This window comes from Grus americana, unplaced genomic scaffold, assembly GCF_028858705.1.
Source record: "Grus americana isolate bGruAme1 unplaced genomic scaffold, bGruAme1.mat scaffold_856, whole genome shotgun sequence".
Lineage (NCBI taxonomy): Eukaryota > Metazoa > Chordata > Aves > Gruiformes > Gruidae > Grus > Grus americana.
This window is the reverse complement of record NW_026562054.1, coordinates 65,288-72,804: the sequence shown is the minus strand read 5'-3', so window position 1 is coordinate 72,804 and position 7,517 is coordinate 65,288. Positions and strand designations below refer to the sequence as shown.

General features: G+C 40.2%; 1 long non-coding RNA gene across 1 annotated transcript; it reads left to right on the top strand.

The window, feature by feature from the left end:
• Nucleotides 1–996: 996 nt before the first annotated feature.
• LOC129201227 (uncharacterized) lies at nt 997–4,322 on the top strand. Its single transcript, XR_008575305.1, has 3 exons — nt 997–1,157; nt 2,764–2,949; nt 4,204–4,322. It is a non-coding gene; the product is annotated as an uncharacterized LOC129201227 (long non-coding RNA).
• Nucleotides 4,323–7,517: the final 3,195 nt, after the last annotated feature.

The window sequence follows — 7,517 nt, the reverse complement described above, 5'->3', positions numbered from 1 at the left end:
TCTTTGAAGATAAGCCAACTCATCAAATGCCCAGTAGAGAAAAGGAAAAATTCCTCAATTTTAGCAGGTAAATGTTGATATTAAGCTTTTGACATTTTAATGTGGAAGTTGTATAAGCCAACAGTTGAAAAAATAGATTGTTGTCATCACTGTTGGGTCAGTTATTTTTCTCCGTTTCTATCGCTATGCTGCCCAGAAAATGTGACCAGCTGAGTTTGGTTAGGTCTCTAAGATCTTTGACTTCAGCCAGTAAAGGTACAGTGGTATTGTGCTGGAAAAAACAAACGCTCTTCACAAATGTGTTTCATGCTAGGAAAGCAAGATTACTAGGAAATTAATACACAATTCAACGATGAAACAATTAGAATGACTGAATACAATCTTGTACGTATTTGGCGTACTGCTGTAATTTAACTAATCCAATTGCGTACTTCAGATACAGCTAATGTGTTTCAGCGCCCACCTTAATTTTTTCCTAGAAACGTTGTTCTGCTCCTTCCTTCCCGCTATCTCCAGTAACTACGGCCAAATTTCAGCTGAACTTGACAGATGTAGAGATCTCGTAGTTACTTAAACTCAAGACCTACTGAAAATTGGGGTGTACAGATCCAGATTGGTGTGTGTTGAGAGAGAGAGCGAGAGCGAGTTGTATTTCTCCTCCATATCAGGTTACTGACCAGTTGTCGTGTGTGTATTTAGCTGGACAAGTCCCCGTGTGTGATTTAAGAGCCATTACTTAAGCCAGCCAAACGAATAGCAGAGATGCTGGGGATTGGCAGGATTTCTTTGGGGAGCTATGGTACAAGTTTGTAAGAAAATGAGCTTTGATAGTCTTCCTGATCACAGACCAGCTTATTATTTACTGGAACATGGAGAGTATTTACCAAAAAAACGAGGTTAGGAAAAAACCTTTAACATCTGTGTGCCTAGTCATCACTTCATTTTGAAACTTACTATTTTCTAATTGTTCTAGAAATGCTTATTACCAGCCAACATCTTGCAGGCCACGGTTCTTACTAGTTGGAGAGCCAGGATGTGGGCAAGCTTCTCATTTGGCACCTGCGGTAATACATGCCCTGGAAAAGTTTCCAGTTTATACGCTAGACCTACCTGCTTTGTTTGTTACCGCCACATCACCGGAAGAAACATGTGCACGGGTATCTTTTTTTTCTTTTTAATCTCATAGGCTTCATGAACTGTATATAAACTAGTAAAATAAGCAAAATTCATTGTGAATAGAGGTGGCCTGGTTTGAACGTGCTGTTAGGTTTACTTCTGTCCGAAAATGCACGTTTCTTTTTAGATCATATAATCCCGAGTAAGGATGTTGTAGATGGCCATATTTTCTATTCCAAATTAAGCCGTGAGGAATTTGCTAGCAGCTTGGGAAGCTGGGAGGTGCTGCTAATAAATCCCTCTTTATCGCAAGAAATCCTGCCCATTTCGGTGGGATCCAGAAAGTTGTTTTCATTGCTGCTTACGAGACTCTGCTCCCAGTAGGTGGCTCTGCATCAGCCTGACTGCAGGTCACGCACTTTTTGTAGGCTTTTTTATTAAATATAATGAAAAGGCAATCAAGGTTTTGGGGAAAAGAAGTGTTTCTTTTTTTTACATATGTACGCGTGCGCGTGTGTGTGTATATATATACAGCTTCCACTGCTGTAGTATATGCAGTAAAAGCATTAAAATTCATGGAACACTTACATTTGTACACTGGTATGTTTTTCTTAACTGTGAAAATTAAATATAAGCAGAGGTAGTGTGTGTTTTCCTTTTTACTTTTAGGCAGGAAAGCCATTTTGTTGTTTGGCATCACTGTATTAAAATATCTTGACCTTTAGGCAGCAGCATTTGAGAGCTGGACGAGTAAGGACAGACACACTACAGGACTGGATACTCATTTGTCACAGAAGAGGCACAATTCCTTTTTTGTTACGTTACGGTTGCTTCTGCGGTCGTATAGCTACCGTGTCTAGTCACTGCCCAGACACACCACGTGCGCTTCCCATTTTGTGACAGGAACCCCCTGAATCTTAATAATCTGAAAGGGTCCACGGAGAAATTTGTCACGTGAAAGGGCTGTTGCCACTTCCCTCACGCAGTAGGTGCACGCTCTCTTCTGCGATCGAGGTACCATCTGTAGGCAACGGCTTGCGGCCATCCAAAGCGTGTAATCGGGTCTGATGGATCCTTTGGTAATGAGAGGCTGTGCGTGATTTAGCTGTTCAGGCAGGCTGAAGACTGGTCACCTCTTATAAAACATACTTGAAATTTTGAATTGTAACCAGGCTCCTCTTACAGCATCAGCCCCCATCTTTTCACCTAGGTCTGTCTGTGTTTGTTCAGACTGTGCTCCAGACTGACTTGGCTATGTGCCCGCTCTGAATTGAAGATGGTGTAGTCGGTCGTGTAGTTGCAGTCGGGTAGTGACTTACCCAGACTAATACATCTTGAAGAAGGGTTAGGCTTGTGTTTTCAGGCACACCACTACACCAGCTAAGTTGTGAGGCGCTTTAGGAGTTCCCTTACACCTGAGTAGTTTTGAAATCAGGTAGAGCTTCAGGTCTGTCTGCGTAGCAATGTCTATATTTGAGTCAAAGTAAACGTTTTACCTTATTGTTAAGGAGTTGTTCTTTTGTTGGTTTGGTTTTGTGTTTTGGCTTCACGTACTCCCACTTCGTAAGATAGTTTGACTGATACGTAGTTCTTTATTAGCCTATTGCACATGGTTTAGTTTTCTTATCCAAGCTTTCATTTCACCAGTTGATGCGAGAAGCTCAAAGAACAGCGCCGAGTATCATTTATATCCCACATATCCATTTGTGGTGGGAGGCTGTTGGAGCTACACTGAAAGCTACTTTTACAACACTGCTGCAGAACATTCCAGCATTTGCTCCAGTTTTGCTGCTTGCAACATCCGATGTGTGTCACGCAGATCTCCCAACAGAGGTATTTCTGTCGTTACTTTTTTTATTCAATTTCTTGTTCAGCTATAAATCCTTTAAGCATTGGAGTACTTAAGCAAATGCATACTGTTATTACTCAGGCACCCTACCCAGGTCTCTTAAAATTTGCTTAGACAACACAATGCCGAAAGCGTTTGTCTAAAGTGTCTTCTGAGTAAAGAGATTGACTTTGACCCAACTTTTTCCCCCTTCTCACACACTCATGCTTGTTAGACAGATGTAGCCATTTACTTCAGACAATAAATCCAGTGACTTCAGGATGGTTAGGTATGTACTTAGTCAAGAATATATGGTGCTTGAAATGGAAATGGGAAAAAAATATTTTTACTGAAAACATTTGTACTGAAATTGAAAGATATTTTTACTGAAAAAGTACGGTGGTCACACTGTAATGATGGAACGGAATTTCATCTTTAAATTCTTTAATAAAAATTTCAATTTCTTTGTTCATGTAAGTGAAAGCTTTACAAATGAGAAAGCCGAGTTCCAACTTCGTTTCAGTAACTTGGAAGTGGATTTTTAGTGGTATTCCTTAACAAAATTCAGTAAGAGTACATGCTTAGCTTCCTAGACATCTGAGAGTGTGCATTAAAGGAGGATATTCAAAATGTGAAGATGCTGCCCTGATTATTTTGTCTCAGTTACTGCGGGGGGCTTACCTAGATGTGTTTGTCATCAACTGCTTTGAAAGGGCTTAACTTTCTAGAGGAGTTTTAATACTGTTAATGAAGTCCTTCTAAAATAAGTATTGAAATTCCTTCCATAACTTTTGGTAGTAGAGACTGAAAAACAGAGTAAAACCTGGAAGTATACAGCCTCAGACACCTCGCTTAAATTAATTTAACAAAAAAAACCCCCAAACACCTTACCAAAAAGCCCGCATTTGTCTGCTGAACCCTGCCTGTTCCCTCTCTAGATGCCATAGAGATTGAAACCAGCAAGGCAGGTAAATAGAAAATAAGCAGTCCTGGAGGTGGTGAATGTCCCCACTTGATCAGTGTATCACACGGTCCCTTCATTGAGCTTTAAATCTAGAGGTGTTCCTTAGAGAAGATATTTTAATCTGCCGTGCTAACCTAGGAAAATCTAGAGTTTGAAGGACAAGCAGATAGCTTCTCACAGTTTGTCTTACTCAGGTGATTATTCGGTTTAATTTTGAAAGGTACTCATCTTTTTGGACTAGAGTATGAATTTGTGTGGCCTTATATCTGAAATAACTTTTCTCCTCATGCTTTAGATAAAAGAATTGTTTATTGATGATTATGAAGAAGTTTTCAAAATCCAGTTGCCTAATGAGGAAGAAAGAAGAATGTTTTTTGAGGACTTAATTGTAAATCAAGCTGCTAAAGCTCCTGCATCAAAAACCAGTGCAGGTGAGGCTATTCTACTTATAAAACTTTGCTAACTGTAAGTTAATAGCTATACACTATTTGCTTTGGTGGTAATTTTCTAGCGATAATTTGTCATACGCTTGTATTTGAGTACCGTAAATTGACTAAAAGTTTCTGATTCAATTAAGCGTGGCGGCCATTGGAAGTGCTGCCTGTAGCACCACCGCCTAAGCCTCAACAGCTGACTGAGGAAGAAATCAAACCACTGGAGGAGCAGGAGGAGGACACATTGCGTGAACTTAGGATTTTCTTAAGGGATGTGACTCATAGACTTGCCATTGACAGACGTTTCAGAGCATTTACAAAGCCTGTTGACCCAGAGGAGGTAAGTTAGTGTTGATCTGTAATACCATTTTATCTGTCTCTGTTCATAATTTGTCTGCGTGTGTATTTCTCAGTGTCTGTGTGCTCTTTATATGAAGGTTTGTCTTTGTTTTTAGGACTGTACTATTCCAATTTTTCAGCAAGCAAGCAAGCAATGAATTTTGCTTTTACTTTGCTGACTCCTTGAGGCTGTCAAATGTCTGTTCTTTAAGTAATCCGTGAAAGCCCCAGGTTCCTTCTAAAATGTCTTTTAGAACTTCAGAATATTTCAGTTGGAAGGGCCCTACGATGACCATCTACTCCAACTGCCAGTCAGACCAAATGCCAACACAGTTTGCTCAGGAAAAGGCCTCGATGTGTAGGCATGTTACAGCAGTGAAAAGAGCAGAGGTCTCTTTCTTTATAAACAGCATCTATAGGACTGTTTTAATAAAGCCTAAAGCTCTTTGACTGACTGTCAATAGTTTCTGTAAGAACAGAAGTAGAAGCAGCAGTTTTTAAAATAAAGGTTGAGTCTGTTCTCTGTTTCAGCTGGGGCTCCTCAGTACAAGATCAACCCTAAGGGCTGTGTGGTTTCTTCTTCCACCCATACGCTTCTTATGTCTCTCTCTCTCATTTAATTCATTGAGTAAGTCTGGGTGTCTCTTCCCTTCTCTGCCCCGCACGTGCTTCTGACCTCCCTGCTGCTTTTTTTCCCCTCTTCAGGCCTGTCTCTTCAAAGCCAGTTGAAATAGCCCTTCTGTTTTCAAGAACCTAACTGGTTAATTTCCACATCTTTGGAGGTGCCATAAATATTTGGGGGTTTTAAGTCCTTTATTTGACTTTATTAAAAGAATTAATTTTGGTAGATACTGTGTTAAATCCCTGAGCACATACATTTCATTTGTAGGTACCTGATTATGACGCAGTTATTAAACAGCCCATGGACCTGTCGGCAATTCTCTCTAAGATTGACTTGCACCAGTACCTAACTGCAGGAGACTTTTTAAGAGACATCGATCTAATCTGTAGCAATGCTTTAGAGTACAACCCAGATAAAGATCCTGGAGGTGAGGATGTGTTTTTATCCCTAATTTGGAACAATTTGAAAGGTATAAATTGATAAATGTCATCTGTGGACAGTAGACCTGGGATCAGATCATTTTAAACATCAACAGAGAGCATTTCTTGCCAGGAAGTAAATGTTGTAGCATTAAACTACTTGGGCATGCAATTGTGATAGAAGCGTTGATCAGTAACTAGTGCTTTTGCTTTAATAATTAACTTTTATCTTGTTACGCTGAAAATATTCACTGAGAGGACTTTTCAGAACCTACCTATGACAAGAGCAAAATCTTTCCAAGTAATCAAAGGATTTTGTTGGCTGTTAGAAAATACTCAGGTCTGACTGTAAAATTGCAGATCGTCTCATTAGGCACAGAGCTTGTACTTTGAGAGATACTGCGTATGCCATAGTGAGGGAAGAAATAGATGAAGACTTTGAACAACGCTGTGAAGAAATTCAAGAATCTCGTAAGAAAAGAGGTATGGTTTTTTGATACGAAGGATCTTAAGGCTTGTCTCAGGATTTGTAACCAACAACGCAAGACACAATTCTTTGCTATCTGTTCTTTATTGCAAGGTTGTAGCTCTTCAAAGTATGCTCCCTCTTACTACCGTGTAATGCCAAAGCAGAACTCCGTTCCTGGGTGTACGAAAACAGACCCAAAGTGTAATGAAAAAATGAAGATAGCAGCAGCACCTGTAGATGCCAGTACACCCCGCTCTAACAGTAAGTTGCATTTTATTCAGACTTCCTTGGAGAAGGTGCTAAAGTCACCGATACCTTCTCTGTTCTTGTGACATAACAGGTTTCTCTGATGCCTGGTTCTTCATGCCAGAGGCGTTACGTTTTTTAATTTGTTTCAAAATGTGAGATAAATCCAGAGGTTGTTCATTCAATATGGTTCTGAAGTTCAAGTGCAGTGGTTGGTTTACATTGAAAGACACTGGCCCTGATGGCCCAACCGACATTTAATGGCTCCCAAGTTGCTACCTCTCGGAGGCAAAAATGTTGTCCATGGCAGTTTCTGAATACTCAACTAGTTTTTAGTTATACGAAACAGTATTTTTCCCTTCTCTGCCCTCAAACGTTGAACTCTGTGCCACCTCTTACTGTGATTTCCAGCCGAAGGGGGAAAGGGGACAAATTGGGGAAGCAATAATACTAGACAGGGAGAGATCCTTATTTCCTCACTTTTCCTGTGAAAAGGACATGAAAGAACAAAGGGACTTGGATCTCGTTCAGTTAAAACGCATGACGTGGTGTGAAGTTTCCTGGTCTCACTGGCATGACTGGGAATTTTGCCATTGACTTCACCCACGTGCTTCGTGCTGCACTCCGTGAATACAAGGAACGGTGGGTTTTTCTGGAAGGCAAAAGTGCAAAGTTTGTTTTAAACAAGGTTAACTGCATCAGAAAGCATATGAGGTGTAAGTCTTTACGGACAATTTTTTTCTCCGGAAAATATTCCCTTAAAATTGCATCTTTAATGCTGCCCAACTTTAAGCTGTACTTCAAGTGGCATGGGCCCAGAGTCCCCTGCAGAATACAAGACTTAGGTCCTAATGTTTGCAATGGAAGATGTGTTTCCTTAACCTTAATTATTTTGGAGCGTTACCGAGCAGTGCTGTTAATGGCAATGTGACTCTATTTTTTTTCCTGGTTTTACCCTGCCTTTTTCCTCTAGTGCTTTTTTTTGTGTCTAATTGTTACGGAGCAGTGACTTTTGCCAGAAAGTAAGTAAAAGTCAAGCATTTCTCAGTGAAAAAATGGTAGAAATCCTGTCTCTGTCAT